We start from the raw sequence: 18,928 nt of genomic DNA, 5'->3' as shown, positions 1-18,928 counted from the left end.
CCATAAAAACTAATGAAATCTTGCCATTTGCAACAATATGGATTGATCTATAGGGTATAATGTTAAATGAAGTAAGTCAAAGAAAGCCAAATACCATATGATTTCATTTGTATGTGGAATTTAAGAAACAAAACAAATGACCAGAGAAAAAAGAGACCAAAAGAAAGTAGACCCCCCCCCCCTTTTTTTTTTAAGAAACTAGACTCTTTAATACAGAGAACAAACTGATGGTTATTAGTGAGGAGATGAGTGGGGAGATGGGTGAAATAGGTAAAGGGGATTAAGAGTATACTTATTGTGATGAATTCCTGAGTAATGTATAGAATTATTGAACCATTATACTGTACACCTGCAACTAACCTAACACTATATCTTACTTGTACTTGAATCAAAAAAAAATGAAGCCATAAAAAATTCCCATAAATCTAAGTATGTAGATTTTTTCTTTATATATGAAGAAAAAAAGAGACAAAGCTAAAATATCTAATTATGTTTTAGAAATTATTTCAGAAATCAAATTTTATGCTATAATTACAACTTTGTTTCATTGTACATTGGCACAGTTTTCAGATGAAAACCACTAGTGATGCTGGTACCAACTTAGATTTCAAAATACGTATGGTACATATTTCTTTTTTTCAATTTCCAGTCCCTGTGCCCTGGCCCCAGCCCTCTTGACCATATGTCTGGATTCTCTCACAACGTACTCACTGGCATTTCTGCCTCCAGTTCCTCCCACTTTCAGTCCATCTTGACATTTTTGCCAGATACATTTTTCTAGAACAAATTTTTAAAAATCAAGTTTCTTTCTAAGGAAAACAACAAGGTCTCAGTGGGTTAACAGGACAAAATCTAATCTACCAGTCTCAGAATTCAGGGCTTCCAACCAAAAGACCTTCCTAATTTTATTCCCACTTTTCAAATACATCTAGCTTTAATCAAGCTTTGCTGCTCTGTTCTCTGCTACTCAGCGCACCTCTTTGCTTCTCATTTCCTTTCATTTGAGTCCATTAGTAGGGTGTGGAAAACATTGTCTTGTCTCAAAGCCTCTTTTTGGCTGTGTCAGAGCTAACTGCTACCCTGATTGTTCCTTTATCCTGTGTCTGGAAGCTAGTGATTTCTCATGCCCTCAGTCTCTGGACCCTCAGGATCATGATATACCTCCTAGTCTATCAATAGCGTCATTTCTATGTGGTCTCTTGTCATGACCCCGTACTTCCTTTGCCCAGGTAGGACCCACATTTATCACATCCCTGTAGCATACTTTAGACTGTGAGTTAGGACCCCTTAGCAAAGGGGCCAAGTTCTACAGCATCTCTGGTACCATCCAGTTCAAGTTTCCACCCCCCAACCCTAGGTTTATGAATTCAAGGTGCCACTAGCCTTGCAAATACAGAGCCTGCTAAAGTCATTACTGTGTCCTGGTCACAGAATGCTCTCCTACATCTCTGCCCATTGATATGCTGCCCATCTTTCAACATTCAGCTTATTATTATTATACATGATTGTTGAACTTTTCTTTTTCACTTGCCTCTTGTGCAGCAGTACTTGAAAGTTCCAGAGGTATCAAACCTTCAAAGTATCCCCAAATGCCCCATTCTTGGCCAAACTTGCTTCTAATTCTGTATTCCCTCTCCTAACAGGTGATAGCACCATGCCTTCATTCACTCAGCCACCCGAGGTAGAAAGCTGCAAATCATCTTTAACATCTCTCTTCTTTACTCTCATCCACATCCAGCTAATCCTCAAGCCCTAATTCGTAACTTCTACATATCCCTCAGACTGCTTCTACTTCTTCTCTAGCTCAGGACCTCACACTCTCTCATCTCCATCATTTAAAAACATTCCTGATTTGTTGCTCAGTCTAAGTGCTTTCCAATCCATCCTTTATTAAAGCAGATGATCTATTTAAAAAGCAAGTTAGTTCAAGTCACTGCTTAAAAGCTTTTCAGTGGTTTCCCTTCTCTTGGCCCAAGGGGCACGCCCGCTATCTATCTCTTGCTTCTCTCTGTCTCTTACTCTAAGGTCCAGCAATACTGGATTGTGTGAGCTGCCCTGCACATTCCAGGCTACTTCTTACCACCCACATATTTGTGAAGGTGGGGTACCTGGGACACCTTCCTCTTTTTTCTCTTTACCTAGATGTTTTCTATGCATACATTCAGGTGTCTCCCAGGGAATAACTCCTAATCTTAGGTTGGAGTGGATGCTCTTTCTTTAGGATTCCATAGTATCTCGAATCTGTCTCTACCAGATAGTTATAAAAAACTGTATTCATTGTGTTATAATTATGTTCATTCACTGATACATCAACTGTTTATCGAATATCTGATAGGTCACACACACTTTTTGCACCATGTACTGAATGTTCCATAAATGACTTTTGCCAATAAATGAGTGAAAACGTCCAACTGAACTGTAAGAGAAACACTACTCTGTTTTATCTAATGAAATTTATTTTCATTCACCCTCATGTTCCCACTCTATGTCTAGTACGTCTAGTATGTCTATGTCTATCAGTAATAGCTCCAAAACATTTTTATTTCTACATTTGAGTCTTGATATAAGGATGATTTTGAGGAAAAATTTATCATTGATTACAAGTCACCTTGAAGATTTTGTAAAGTTCTATGATCATACAGTGTAAATAATGCCCAATATTTGTAAACTGTAAAATCTTATCAGCTCATAAATTTTGGTAAACTATTTGTGAAAGCTTGCTCCAGAAAATGAATTTTGGAGCCACAATGTCTAAAAGTTAAAGAGGAATCATATGCAATAAAGATTCAAATACACAGTTGGAATATAGAAGCATTTTCACAACTTGAAAAAAAGAAAACTCTCATGATTGATATTTGCTCTAAGAATTTATTCTAAACAGGCTAGAAAATAATATAGCCATTGTGAAAAAGGCCACTTAAAGATCTTCACATGGTGTAGGTAGTATGTCTATACTGCTTAACACTTAAGAGTCTTGCTTTGGGAGGTTCTGGATTCTTCCAGATTTTACCCCACAACATTCATAATGGAAAAAACCCCCAAAACTTCTACATGACAAGGAGATTTCTGTAATATTTCAAACTGAACAAGAAAATAATATCAGAAACTTAAAAACCAAAAAGATGAAGATAGAAACCTCAACAAAAAAATGAATAAGGGTTAGGAACAGTCAATCTGCCTAGAGCAAAAGATTGATGGATATAAAAAGATTTTCAAGGCAGCCCAGGTGGCTCAGCGGTTTAGCGCCGCCTTCGGCCCAGGGCATGATTCTGGAGACCCAGGATCGAGTCCCACGTTGGGCTTCCTGCATGGAGCTTGCTTCTCCCTCTGCCTGTGTCTCTGCGCCTCTCTCTCTCTCTCTCTCTCTGTCTCTCTCTGTCTGTCTCTCATGAATAAATAAAATCTTAAAAAAAATAAAATAAAAGATTTTCAAACTTATTAGTTTTAGTTATTAGAGAAACAAATTAATACAATAATGAACAATCACTCATTGCTAATCATCACTCATGCTAATCATCATACTGATACTCACATGCTAAAAATTAGGAAGAATGCCAGCATGGATGTGAGGATATAGAGATACACACTACTGGTAGAAAAGTCGTTTAGAAGAGGTGATCTGGTGAAGAAGCTGGTGGAACCTGGCCAAATTGATTAGATGCGCACGGAACAACCGGACAAACTTAGTTCTGGGTAAATATAGATATACATTAGAAATTCTCACCCGGGCTCGTAAGGAGAGATACACAAGGATACTCATCTCACAGTTATTTGTGGTGGTAGGAGTTGGAGCGTATCTGGTTGTCTCGCATTGAAAGAATGGAGAGGATAAATGTGGTAAATGCATACCATGTAGAACAATGCAGCAGTTAGAAACACAGGACTGAATGTACACATAGCTGCTCTGAAAACCATAATCCTCAATGAAAAAAATAAAAGGAGAGGGTAATTTAAAATGCCTATGGAAGAACATAAATGCATATATAAAACAACATACACTGCACATTTTATAAGAGCATATTTATATACGCTGAAGGTACACATTAAACATTAAAATAACCACTCGAACAGATGGAGGAGGAAAATGATTCAAGGGGATTAAAGAAGGAGGGAGGGAGAGTAGAAGAGAGGAAAGAAGGAGGAGGGGGCGGGAGAGACAGAGAGAAAGGAGAGGAGAGGAACCCTTCTCTCTGTGTGGACCCATGTGACCTCTGTTCACCCTGTTTCTCTAAGTGCTTCTTTGCCTGCCCCCTTCCAACCACTTCACAGTGGGGTTTTACACTCAATATCTCTACAGCTAGGTCATAATCCACATGATGGTGGGTGCCATGTCTTGGTCTTATTCACTGCTATATCCTCAATACCTGGTATTGTCCTTGAACATATTCAAAGGAATATTGTTGAAAGAATGAATGAATGCACATTTTTATATTGGGCCAACTCATAAAAGAGAGAAAAACAAAAGCTGAATTTAAGATCTTGAAAAACAATTTCCCATGGATCTTTTCTGTGTTGAATTCCAGGTCTCACTACAAGAGAGGTGAGTTCTCATATTTCATTCAAGTGAAGTAGAAATTTTATTTTTAATGATATTCGTATGTGGCGCTAGCTGGATCACCTTTGTCTTAGATAGTACATTTAAAACAGAGAATATAGACTTCATCTTCAGCTCTTTTTTATATCAGAAAGACAAAGAAATACTACTGTTCAAGAGCAAGAAATGTTTCTTTCAAAATGTGAAGTGTGCATATTATAATTTTCCTTATGCTCTCTTGAATTGGAATTTCTTAGTCAGAAATTTATTTCAGGGAGTTTACATTCAGTTTGTAATGTAACATCACAAAATGATTCGGAATAGGACTATACCTATCATTTTCATAAAGTGTGCCCTTTCTCAGTATTTCACTTAGCACTAAATCATGTACTGGCAGAGAGGTATTCCACTGTGTGGAACGAGTGACCCCATCCTTGCAATGCAGATACTGCTGTTCCTTGATTTCCTGCCAGAATCCATAACTGCCATTCACTCCTGCTTGAAAGTGAAAGAACCCTTACCAACCAAGTAACTTGTTAAAGAAGGAATCTTATAACGTAATCAGCACCCAAGTAGCTTCCCTTTGACAGTAAAACGATTTTTTTTTTTTTTGGTTCCCACATATTATGGTGAACATTTTCACTAGACCATTAATTCTTCTGGGAACAAACATTTTTCTAGGATAACTGCTCTTCTTGGGAAATGACTTTATTTTCTAGGACACAGGGTAATTTACTTAAGGAGAACTTTGCCATAGGGTTGTGCTGATCAGCTCTAAACTAACAAATCTTTGTCACACTTTTTTTAAATTTTTTAAAATTTATTTTATTTATTTTTTTGTCACATTTTTTGTTTGCTGATTATTAATAGATTAGAAACAGTGGAATATTACAGGATTAAGGATTGAGTAATGCTAGATAATTTACACATAAATAATAGTTTCTTTGAAACTGCTAAAGCTGCTAAATAATCTCTTTTGGTTTTTAAGTCATGTGTTATATTTTCAACATACTTCCTTCTGAACCTCTTTAGCTTTTGGTCTTAAACTCAATTGTTTCCCAGAAAAGCCCAGAACTCACTGTAGTATTATGCATGGTGCCTCACTTTACTAAATCTGGTCTGATAAAACAAGGTCCCGAGACCCACATCTATGAAATAGGTGAATCAGAAGAAGTTTATTTTCACCACAAAAATGCTTATTAGGTAAAGTATGATGATTCATAAAAGTGAGAATTTACAACCAGCTGTTTTCAGAGTCTATTAATTTCACAGTCAGAAGCCATGGCACAATCTTGGTAAAATAAGACTTGAAATGACAGGCTTAATTATCACTGTCTTGAGAAGCCCACCATAAATCTCAAAGGAATGGAGACTACATTTCAATGTATAGGTTAAATTATTTTTTATAGCAAATAACGAAAAATAGATCCTGCTAAAAGAGAGCACCTCCCCTCTCCACCAAAGGAGAGCATTTTAGGTAATAAATTTTGTGCCCTTCAGTACTTCTTAAGAAATGACTGCATATCTCTGCTTACTCCCATGTGTTACCACCTTTCCCATCTGTTTCCCATCCCAGAAAAGGAAGAGATTAAAACAAACTCACAAAGAAAAAGCAGAAAAATTAAATCTAACACTCCTCAAATGTTTAAGAAAGCAATAGGCCTTTAGACTAGTTGTAACCCGCTATAACTCAAAATCCTATGGTGGCTACTGCATCTTCCTTATTTTTGATTGTTTGAAATGATCTGTGAAATGATTGAGCTGTTAAGGAGTTCCCTAAAGGAGTTTATGTACTCTGATATACCAAAATAGATGCATACTCTCAAGTCTACAGGAAAGGAGGTGACAGCCCATTTTGCACTGAAACAGTCCCGTACGCTAAGGATCCCACTCACTCTTCAGGGACAACTTGAAGACCTTTGGAGGAGATGAATTAAAGTATTTGGAAACTTGAATAAGAAAGACAAAAAGGGTGAAGGCTAAAAAGAAAAGTCAGGCAGGACATCAAAACTTTCTTTAAAAATATGAAAAACGGGATCCCTGGGTGGCTCAGCGGTTTAGAGCCTGCCTTTGGCCCAGGGTGCGATCCTGGGGTCCTGGGATCAGGTCCCGCATCGGGCTCCCTGCATGGAGCCTGCTTCTCCCTCTGCCTGTGTCTCTGCTTCTCTCTCTTTCTCTGTGTCTTTCATGAATAAATAAATAAAATATTTTAAAAATATATGAAAAACTGTCATTTGAAGAGTTACATGAGTGCAAAGAGTATAACTAACCAACGAATGAAGTCACAGCAAGCCAGATATTAATCATAATCAAAGCTCTTAGAAAGATGGAGTAGGTTTTTTTTATCTTTAAGAAGTGAATTCCCTGTCCCTGGAAGTGTTTAGCCATAGGCCAAGTACCTGGAAGATGATATGAGAAGATTCAAGAAACAAATGGGTAGTTGGATTAGATAGTTCCTTTCAGTTCTGGTATTCTGTGATCTCTGAAGCAAAGTGATTAATGAGGATTTTTTTTTGTCTTCAGAGTTTCACATTAAAAATTGGCTTGTTCAGTAATTCAATAATTAACAAAAATTATTAATCTATGTTATATATATTAAAATATACATACTACCTCAAATTATAATTTTGTAACCATTATTCAGCACTTTGGGGAAAATATATATAATTTGTGTGTATATATATGTATTTGAAATACACATTTGGAATATATATTTGGAATATGTGTTTGGAATACATTCAGAATGTATATGAGGAGATGATAGATAGATAGATAGATAGATAGATAGATAGATAGATAGATATTTCTTGCTTTCCATGTTGACATTTAGCCAGGACATTCCAGAGTTTATGCTAGGACCTTCTGGTATTCTGGTGATTTCATCCCTTTAGACCTCTAGAGGAATAACAGATCCAGTCCAATAGCAAGGAGGTATCAGAGGCAAAGGGAAGTGCCTAAGAGAATGCAGTTTTGTGTCATCCCCAGGTCAGGAACATGGGTCAGTGACCTGATGACAAAAGCCTAATGACTTATCCTCCATCAGAGACCTGAGCATTTAGGTGCTGGAATGTTTTTCTAATGTTAAAAGCTTTAAAGAATTTCAGGAAAGAGAAGATGCTTGTTTCCAGTTCCTTCTTTCCATTTCTTCTTTGAAAACTAACTTGAGGCTTCTTTTTCTTTCTTTGATTCTCATAGAAACAGCTATTCTATAAGATAACTTACAGAGAAGTCTGGTTGCTCATTGTTCTTAAAATAATCATTAAAAAGCCAATTCACAATTTACTTTTTGAAAGACAAAAACACAATTTAATTTACAAAAAGCAAAATGAAGATTGAGCAATCTGTGGGACATGGGCAAACCAGTGGAGGAAACTTATGAAAGGCAATATTTGTAATTCATGTGAACTAGGCAGCTTAGTCCATTCAACTGCTTTTTTTCTTTAATTATATAAAAAATGCATAATTTTAGTTTTATTATTTTAGTTACTTATTTGAGAGAGAAAGAGAATGCAAGTAGAGGGAGGGAGAGGGACAAGCAGACTCTGCGCTGGGTGCAGAGCCCAAAGCAGGGCTCAGCCTCTCTACCCCAAGATCATGACCTGAGCCAAAATCAAGAGTGGGAGGCTTAACTGACTGAGCCATCCAGGCACCCCAAGAATGTATCATTTTAAAACATGATATACTTATTGTAGAAAACCAGGAAAATATTGAAAAGTCTAATGGGGAAAAAAACCCTCATATTTTCACTACCTAAATGAAGGAAAAATATATTTTGGTATATTTACTATCTGTAATTAAATTATAATGAAAATTGAATCATACTCTATAATTTTTGTGTACATTAAAAAAAAAACCTTACATATTGTGAGTCCTTTCCCATGCATATATAATAAACTCTCACTTGGATACTACATCCCTCCAATGCCTGCTATAAACATTAATCATTTCACATCTCTCACACTGGGCACACATTATACTTGCCTTACTTGGTAGATTTTGAGTATTTCATGCATAGTAAATGTATAAGTCTTCCTTATATTTGACTCTCTAGGACTTGTATCATGTCTGGCACATAATGGACACTAGATATGTCTATTATTTACTCTTTGTGAACTGAATATATAGCTATTAAAATTAACCTACTGATTAAAAGAAAAATCTTGAAATGGATACTGGGAATCTTGAAGAATTAGCTCAACATAGCTTTAGTTAAAAAATTGGATAGGTTGCCTCTATACTTAGATGATCTTATACATGCACAGACATACACATTCTCTATCTAAATAAATCAAAGTCCTACTTCTTTAATGAAACCCTTCCTCACAAATGGGATACAAGTTGAGCTCTCCTTTCTATAATGTTCATTACTGATCAGGAACTGTTCTATTGAACAGATATGTGAAGTTCCATCAATTCTCATCCTATAAACACTCTCATTTTTTATGACTCCTAGGTCTCCTATTTTACATCTGTAGCCCAGCCAACCCCCTAAACCTTAGACTGGTGTGGCAGCTGCCTCCTACCTATCTCCATAGGCATTTCAAAATCATCATTCCCAAGATAGAAATGGTATTTCTTTCCTCACCTACATTCTCTATTTTGATAAATGCTTCCACATCACTATGGACTGAATTTTATCTTCATATGTTGAAACTCTAGTCTCCAATGTGATGGTATTTAGAGATAAAGGCCTTCAGGAAGTAATTAGGTTTCCAGGAGAGTAGGGCCCTCCTAATGGGATTTGGTCTTACAAGAGGAAATACTAGAAAGCTTGTTTCATTTCTCTCTCTCTTAATATCCCCCCCCCAACCCACCCATTTCCGCCATTAAAGGACATACTGAGAAGGCAGTTTTCTGAAAGCCAGGAAAAGAGCTCTCACCAGAGAACCAAATTGACTGGAACCTTGATCTCAGACTTCCTGGTCTCCAGAACTGTGAGAAATAAATTACTATTGTTTAAGCCACCTGGTCTATGGAACTTTGATTTGGCAGCCCAAGTAAACTAAGACAACCACTAAATATATCATATAAGTCTCAAATATGAAAAACTTTCTAGATTCTTCCTCACATTCACTCATCCCATCTAAGATCTGTAGTCTAGTTAACATTGCTGAACCAATTTAGAGTTCCTGGTTTTGATATTATACTATATTTATAAAAGATACTACCACTGGAGGAAGTTGGATGAAGGAAACATGAGACATTCTGTATTATTTTTGCAGGTTCCTGTGAGTTTGTAATTATTTCACAATAAAAAAGCTTAAAAAAAACCCTTCTCGGGAAGCCCAGGTGGCTCGGCGGTTTAGCGCTGCCTTCAGCCCAGGGCGTGATCCTGGAGACCCGGGATCGAGTTCCACGTCGGGCTCCCTACGTAGAGCCTGCTTCTCCCTCTGCCTATGTCTCTGCCTCTCTCTCTGTGTCTCTCATGAATAAATAAATAAAATCTTAAAAAAAAAAAAGCCCTCTGTATCATTTCAACTTCTAGTAATAAGAATTTCTGACAAAGAAGTATGTGTGGTGTTGGAAGGTGTTTGCTGTTAACAGAAGCATTTTGTTAACAAAAGTTATCAAGCCTGATAACTTTTTTTTAAAGATTTTATTTATTTATTCATGAGAATACACATAGAGGAAAGAGAGAGAGAGAGAGGCAGAGACACAGGCAGAGGGAGAAGCAGGCTCCATGCAGGGAGCCCGACATGGGACTTGGCCGAAGGCAGCGCTAAACCGCTGAGCGACTCGGGCTGCCCAAGCCTGATAACTTTTATAAAAATCAAGTCTTAAAGCGTCTAGATGGTCTTGCTTCTATAGAATTTTATGATTTCTAAATAATAAATAATATACCTAAAGTACGATTACATTTACTTCCTTAATTACTCATAAAATAGTTCTAAATAATTCAATAAAAGTTCAGGAATAAAAGAAAAACCCTTATCCCAAAAATATGGACTTCATGTCCCCCCAAAGAACTTTAAGAATTACACAATGTGTTGGTTTTGATATGGAAGGCAAGAGATCAGGTTTTCAAGTAGGTACATATCTAAATAGAAATAGAGTTACATTTCTTTGCTAGAACAGAACACAGCGATAGAATAAAAGACTCCAGCTTTGAAATATTTCAGTTTCACCTACAGATTTATTTTCTAAGGCAATTTTAACTCTGCATTGATATTTCATTAGCAGCAGGAAACAATTTGCCTGTCACATCACTACGTTCCTTGAGACTTATTCCTAAACACTCGATAGATTATCATCATTATATTGTTCACATTATAAGCACTGAATAGAAATTCTTACAGTGAAGAGCAACTAATCCCAAACAACAAACCAAAGGACTAAGTGCCTACATTGAATTCTTCTGGAATTTACAAGAACACATATTTTCCACACCTATGTTTCTGCAAAGTTTGCGTCAGCAAATCCATGAAGGAAAAGGCTAGAGTCACATAACAACTTTTGTATAGATTACCTTTTCTCCAAAGGCAATCATTTGACTTCTTCTAGGAGAAAGCATATTAAAATCATGTAACTCAAGACTGGAGACACTATTATGGCTTTGTTCCATTTGTCAGTCAATATTATTTCTTCCCATCCTTTCCCCAGATCTCCTTGATGAAGTAGCCTTTTTCCTCTATTTTCTTTCAAGATATATTTTCCTTTGAAATAATGTCTTTTCCTGCACTTTGGGAACACCAGCAGATTGCTGGAAGCATCCTCGGGGGTGTGACCTTTCCTGGCTACAAGGGCTTTTTTGAATCCTGACTTAGTCATGGAATAGGTAGTAAAAGGCCAAGGAGATAGAATATTAAATATTCTTTAATGTAGATAAGGTAAACAATCTGGCTTTATGTGGAGTGTATTTCTGCACTACAAGTCAGCCATCTATGAGTAGATGAGTCTTTAAAAGAATAAAAGGATGTAGGTGGTGGAAGGCATTAACACATAAGGACATACATTCAATACTTAACATGAAGGGCCATGAAGAGCCCTTATGGATCTGAGAATAGAAGAACATTAGCAATCAACCCCACAAAGAATCACTAATTTTCCCAAATTTTTTCTGTACCCCTACTCTCCATGCTGGAAGTGCAAGAAGTCAGACCCCAATGAGTAGAGTGGGAGAGATAATGATACCTAAGGAGATATATTTAGTGAGGAAGAGTACAGTTGAACTTTTAGCTGTTGATTACATAATTTGGAGTTTTAATGAAAAAAAATCTCTCATTTCTACTTATCTCTCCAAAACTGGAGGCTCTCTTTTAGTTTAATGTTTACTACTTGTATCAGTGCATTTGTCAGGATTTTAGACTACAAATAATACTGATCCAGGTAAACCTAAAGAGGATGAATGTTCTTTGGCCCTTTGGAAATAACATGTAGACATGGTGAAAGGCTCTTTATTCTAATCAGAAAATAAATGAAGACTTAAAATAACAGCTTTGAAGGTTACACAGATCAAGGATACTTAAAAATTTATACATAACCCACTATTACCAGGAAGGAAAAACATAAAAGTTTAATGAATTCTTTTTGTTTACTATGAAATGTAACTAATTACTGGCTTAAGCAAGATTTTATGTTTTATTCTCAGGGGTTATTGAGTTGAAATTAGGTTCCTGGTGTGAAATGTAAATGTAACTGGAGAAATTTAAACACATTTTCATTTATTCATATGCACAAAAGGGATATAATGAAGGCAATTATGCCTCACACAAACCAGGGTTAACACTGAAAATATTTTACAACTCACCAGTCAGAACAGATGTTTGCTAGTACTACTGGTATAACCAGAAAAAGAGGAGTAAAACAAAAAACCATTCCATAGACCATGACTTTTCTATTTTTTTTCTTTTCTATTTTAAAGTTTTGCTAGAATCTGACTCCTTAGCATGATGCATATATATGTATATATATACTTAAAGATTTGCTAAACATAGTACTTTTTAAAAGGGGTAAATGAATCTCATTTGACTTGTTCATTATTATTTCCACAAATCAATCTCTGATTTACTAGGATTTCTAAGAAGTACATTGCATTATCTTATATTTTTACCGATTTTTTAGAATTAACCCAAAGAAAATAAAATAAAAAGTCATTCAATAGCAACTACTAATAACCACTGAAAATTTCATTGATATGTCTAAAAACATTTCCAAATCCAGAGATTGAAAGAGAAATCACAGAAATGTAGGACAATAGCCAGTGAGAGTTTTCATCTTGATACTATCAGAAAGAGTATATCAAGCAAGAAAAATCTTTCACACTAATCTATACTGTCTTTGTATCATGAAGTAGGTAAAAGAGTTATAATAAATGGTGCTTTCTCTCTAGCAGTTTTTAATTTAGCTGGGTGACTACTAACTCCAATTATATAAAAAATAATTATATGGGAGATTGAATGTAGATGCTTTAAGCATGATAATTTATAGAGAAGATAAAGTCTTTGAACTTGTGAAGCATATAACCTAATTTAGTATGAGCAATCTAAGGAGAATGTAGACTCTGAGAAAACACAGGGCCCCAGGAATACTCGGTGCCTAAATTTCACATCATAGCACTGCTACCCTGTTTGTCTCTTGTGCAGAGATGACCTGTTTTTAAAAACTACATGACTGAGGTAGAATATAAGTTATGACTTAGGTAGCGAACCACTTCCTCTTTTCTTAAAGAAATTTCCCATGTTTTCATAATCTGTATAGATCATATCTATACCAAAAAAAGGTACTTCAATGCCAATTAAAGCAACAGTTTTCTCCTTGTAGTTCTCCATAATGTAAGACTATATCAAGTGTTATAGGAAGCTTTGCCAAAAGTATGTTGATGTCACAGTTTTTAACTCTAGACTACAAAACAGATCTATTCTTTTATATCTGTGCCTACTTTCTGCTTTCCCTAATAGTACAATGGTGAAAATACATAGAATTAATGAGACTATCAAAAATAGACTACAAATTTAATTATATCTCATTACCTAGTTATGGTAAAACTTGTGGATCTCCCCAACAGAATCATATTCTTTTATATTCTGATGAGCTGTTCAGGATTTAATTTGGTTAAAGGAATAAGTATAGCATTTTTTAAACAATGTCAGCTCTATATTCCTTGATAACTAAATTTTTTCTCTTTAAAAAAATAGTTTATTATCAAAATAGTGATCATTTTTTTTTTTCTGGTCTTCTGGAACTTTTGCTTTCTGGTGTGAATGATAAGTCAGAGTTATCTAATTTCAATGTCAATCTTATTAATCTTAAAAATCTGTAAAATAGAGCTGCTGTCTTGTGTCCCCGTGTGTGTGTATGTGTGTGTGTGTGTGTGTGTGTGCGTCAGTTGGTCCTCCTGGGGTCCCCTGAGTGCCAACCCTATTCCCCTGTGCATGGGCCCTTTTCCACTCTAAGATGAAAGAAACTATCATGAACCAGGAGAGACTCACCAAACTGCAAGCGCAAGTGCTCATTGGTGGGAAAGGAACTGCTTGCCAGAAGAAGATGGTTCATAGAACGACTACAGCAGATGATAAAAACTTCAGTTCTTCTTAAAGAAATTAGGGGTAAACAATATTTCTGGTGTTGAAGAAGTGAATATGTTCACAAGCCAAGGGATCAGTGACCCACTTCAACAATCCTGAAGTTCAGGCATCGCTAGCAGCCAACACTTGGACCATCACAGGTCATGCTGAGGCAAAGCAGCTGAGAGAAATGCTTCTCAGCATCTTAAACCCACCTTGGTGTAGACAATCTGACTAGTTTTAAGAAGACTGCAGAAGCTCTGCCTACACAATCTGTAGATGGAAAAGCATCACTTGCTACGAGAGAGGAGGATGATGATGAAGTTCCCAATCTCCAATCTTGCAAAGAATTTTGATGAAGCTTCCAAGAATGGAGCAAACCAAATTGAGTCAACATCTGAAGAAGATAAAACTTGAAGAAGTTACTGGGAGCTGCTATTTTATATTATGATTGCTTTTTAACATTTGGTTCATGGATCTGATAAAATCTAGATATCTAATATTTTTAAGCCCAAGCTCCTTGGACCCAGCAACTCTTTCCAGTTTTTGCTTATACATTCTTTGCAGCTATATAAGCTGAAGGAGCCTGGGAATAAAGTTTGAAACAAAGTTAATAAAATTCTTGGCCTAGGAAACGGTTTTATTTTTTATTTCACTGATGCTGATTTGTACACAGAAAGCAAAGTTGTTTATAGAAAGCTAATCATGGCATGTAATACGGCTGGTAATCTTTGATGAAATTTGATTAAAGATTCTCAATGGCAGTATATTGTAAAAAAAAAAAACTGTAAAATAGCTCAACCTTTGGTTTTAGGTTTTTTAATATTTTAATTTTTTTTTAAAAAAGATTTTACTTATTTATTCATGAAAGACACAGAGAGAGGCAGAGACATAGGTAGAGGGAGAAGCAGGCCCCCCCAGGAGGCCCGATGTGGGACTTGATCCTGGGACGGGGATCACGCCCTGAGCCAAAGACAGGCACTCAACCGCTGAGCCATTCAGGCGTCCCTGGTTTTATTTGTATTAATAGTTTTACTACTAAAGAAGAATAAGCAGAAAAAATAATGGTAAAATAAAGTAGAAAAAAAGGAAAAATAATGAAATGTAAATGAGTAGAAATACACTACTTTAAGTCCAACTTTTTTTTTAAAGTCTTTTTTTTTTTTTAGGTTTTATTTATTTATTTATGAGAGACAGAGAGAGAGAGAGAGAGGCAGAGACACAGGCAGAGGGAGAAGCAGGCTCCATGTAGGGAGGCCGATGTGGGACTCGATCCTGGGTCTCCAGGATCACACCTTGGGCTGAAGGCGGTGCTAAACTGCTGGGTCACCAGAGCTGCCCAGGTCCGACTTAATTGTTATAGTTGAATTTCAAACTTATTTTTAACTTCTTGGTAGCCAAATAAGGGGTACAGAATTAAATAATTAGATAAAAAATGTATCAGCTCTTCCATGAAAACAATCTTTTGATAATTTAATTCTTTGGAAAGGTAGCACATGGAAGTGTTTATTTTGTTTAGCTGCACTCCATCAGACAGAATAGAATGTAGAGCAGCAAAATAACTTGCAATATGGGGTAAAAACTGTAGTTACTTCTATCTTTTCATGGATTCATTGTTAATGCCTTCATTGAGTTCATTTTTTCTGATGCTTACAGGAAAAACGCACTTTTAGTTGCATCTATAGAACAGCTCCAAGTGTGCCATGACAAGTAAGGAAATACTCATCCTTATTTGTAAATAATTTACAAAGTATCCTCACATACATTTTATATTTTGATCCTTATAGTAGCCCCTTGAAATGGATCTTATCTTCATGTATAGATAAGGAAGCCAAAGCTCAAGATGCACATCTGCAGAGTGCCAGGGGCTAAATCTACGCTGTCCCGTGTGGCACAAGCCACACGTGCTGACTGAGAATTTGAAATGTGGCTGCTCTGAATCAAAATGTACTACAAATAGGGGCGGCCCGTGTGGCTCAGCAGTTTAGCACTGCCTTCAGCCCAGAGCCTGATCCTGGAGATCCGGGATCAAGTCCCACGTCGGGCTCCCTGCATGGAGCTTGCTTCTCCCTCTGCCTGTGTCTCTGCCTCTCTCTCTCTGTCTCTCATTAATAAATAAATAAAATCTTTAAAAAAAATGTACTGCAAATATAAAATTCAAACACTTGGTACAGAAAATTGAATATAAAATATCTCATTAATAATTTGTATTGATTACACTGAAATAATATTTTGAATAGATTAAATAAAATATATTACTACAATGAATTTCACTTGTTTCCTTTTTAGTTTTTTAAATAGGGTTGCTGGAAAATTAAAATTTATAGATGTGGTTCACATTTCTTTCTGATAAATTTGTCTAAACTAAATCTCAGAGTCTTATTTGACTTATTTGACTCTTTGCCAATATCATTTACCCTAATATGTATATCAATAATCTTATTTTGTAAGTAAGTAATCTTTTTCTTTTATGTTCTAGATTGCTGTCTTTGGTAGCTGCAGCCTTCATTATCTATGCATAAATCTTCCTCTATGTCCTTTAAGTTAATCCCCTAGTTCTACATAAACAACATCTGGGACATTTGAAAATAACCACAAGAGTCATACTATGTTTCACCATCACAATGTGTTTCAAATCTACAAGTCTCATTTATTCCATAGCTTAGATTAAGTCAATTCACCTCTGGTTAGATCACCACAGCTTTATTCCACCTGACTTCATTTCTCCATCATTGACATCTTTCTTCTTCCTACACCTCTTAGCTCACCACAGAACTAGTTCTAAAGGGTGTCTTCATGATTCAGTTAAAGACTGGAGCAGGGATATGTAAAACAGCTAAGAAGGTCAAGTTCATCCTTTGTCACCCATTTAATGAAAACTGCAACCAGAGATATAAAACTATTTAAATAGAGAAAAGTTTTTTGTCTACTTCCTCTAACTCTGATTCTCTAAAAACACATGCTGCTATTTAAGTTTGAGGATGTTTAGGTGTTTTCCCAGGAATACTGATTCTAAGATATGCTTCACAGACAAAAGGTTACTTGGTCAAAGCAAGCCAGGAAACTACACGTTTTATCTTTCTTTTGAAAAGTCACAAAGCACATAAACATAACAAAGGGCTTGATGAAGTCCTGCATTTAGAAAAAAATCCAAATCCAACATAGTCAATGATATTATAATGACACTGTATGGTGAAAGATAGCAGCTACATTTGTGGTGAGCATAGCATAAGGTATAGAGATGTGAAATCACTATGTTGTACACCTGGAATGATGTAACATTGTGTGTCAATCATACTCAAAAAATTTTTTTAAGGATTTTATTTATTTATTCATGAGAGACACACAGAAAGAGGCAGAGACATAGAGAGAGGAGCAGGCTCCCTGCAGGGAGCCCTATGTAGCACTTGATCCCAGGACCCCAAGATCATGACCTGAGCCAAAGGCAGGACGTTCAACCACTGAGCCACCCAGGCATCCCAATCATACTCAAATTTAAAACGTTGAAACAAAAAACTGTTTAACCTACATTTTCTCTACTTGACCATGAAATCCTATCTTTCTCCTTAATATCTGTTGATATCCAAAGGTCTATTGCTTTGTGGGATACACTTTGAGAAATGTCACTTTTGGTGAAACAATTTTCCATCTTTACAATGTCTGATATTGCCCATTTTTAACCAGTAACACATTTATTTTTTTAACCTTTTTTTTTTTTTTTAGATTTTATTTATTCGAGAGAGAGAGAGAGAGAGAGAGAGAGATTGAGAGAGGCAGAGACATAGGCAGAGGGAGAAGCAGGCTCCATGCAGGGAGCCGGATGCGGGACTCATCCCAGGACTCCAGGATCACACCCTGACAGAAGGCAGATGCTCAATCGCTAAGCCATCCAGGCGTCCCAACCAGTAACACACGTAAATGAGAAAAGTTAGAATGCCAGAGGCCTAGCAGCTCTTACTAAATATTGCTTCTGATTACTTTGCCCTTGTTCCTGTCATTTTGTTAATTCATTTTAAAAATTTACTTTTTCATGTTTTTGAAAATATTGGTAACTAGAAATAGATATTAGATTGGCAACAGCCCCAATGTCATATCAATACATTAAACAGTCCAGTGACCTTAAAAAGCAATGAATCATAGATTAAAGTTTACGCTTCAAAGGACTACGGAGGATACACTACAAATGAAAACTTAACTTTGCTTTATTTGACACTACTTATATAATATAGACTTGGGGTTAGGAAGGAAAAAAAATTGCTTCCTCTCCTCCCTCCCTTTTTAAAAAAGCAGCGCATTGTAGAGAGCCATTTTCTAAAGGAGCAGGGAACAAATGCAACATCATTTCAGAACCTATCTCAAGCCACGGCTCCAACTAATCTGTAATAAATCAGAACAGATGCACCTTGAAAGTACACTTAGGTGAAGCAGGTATCTTACTATTTTCAGAAGATTTAGGGTTGTATTTTAAAAATGTAAAGGGAAAACTGGTGGAATTAATCAGAGTTCAGTAAGGTGGCCTGACGGAATATTAAACATACAATTTAAATTAATGATTGCAGTAAGTAAATACCAAAAATAACCAGTTAGAAAATGTGATTGAAAAAAATATGGTATTTACTATAGTGATGCAAGTTGCAAAATATCTAGGAATAAAATTAACAAATTATGTCCAAAAGATATAGGATGAGAATTATGAAATATAACTGAAGAACAGAAAGAAAGGCCTAAATCAATAGAGAGACTTACTAGGAATCTGAGTAGGAAGAATTGATATTACAAAGACGCCAATTCTCAAATTAGTCCACATTTTGATGCAATTTTAACTTTACAGCTTACAGAGGGGGAAAAAAAGAACAATTTCTAGAAGAAAACACAGGCAACGATCTCTGAC

At 36.1% G+C, this 18,928-nt stretch overlaps 1 protein-coding gene and 1 long non-coding RNA gene across 50 annotated transcripts in view; one reads left to right on the top strand and one right to left on the bottom strand.

Annotated features, from left to right (window-relative positions):
- The window catches only part of RIMS2 (regulating synaptic membrane exocytosis 2), a 580,692-nt gene that overhangs the window by 53,003 nt on the left and 508,761 nt on the right, over positions 1–18,928 (bottom strand). The window lies entirely within an intron of this gene.
- The window catches only part of LOC144283145 (uncharacterized), a 30,059-nt gene continuing 15,467 nt past the window's right edge, over positions 4,337–18,928 (top strand). Inside the window, exon 1 of the long non-coding RNA XR_013351502.1 lies at positions 4,337–4,540. This is a non-coding gene — a long non-coding RNA (uncharacterized LOC144283145). The remainder of the gene's footprint in view (positions 4,541–18,928) is intronic.

Source organism: Canis aureus, chromosome 14, assembly GCF_053574225.1.
Source record: "Canis aureus isolate CA01 chromosome 14, VMU_Caureus_v.1.0, whole genome shotgun sequence".
In the NCBI taxonomy this organism is placed as follows: Eukaryota; Metazoa; Chordata; class Mammalia; order Carnivora; family Canidae; genus Canis; species Canis aureus.
This window is presented reverse-complemented; position numbering and strand designations above follow the sequence as displayed.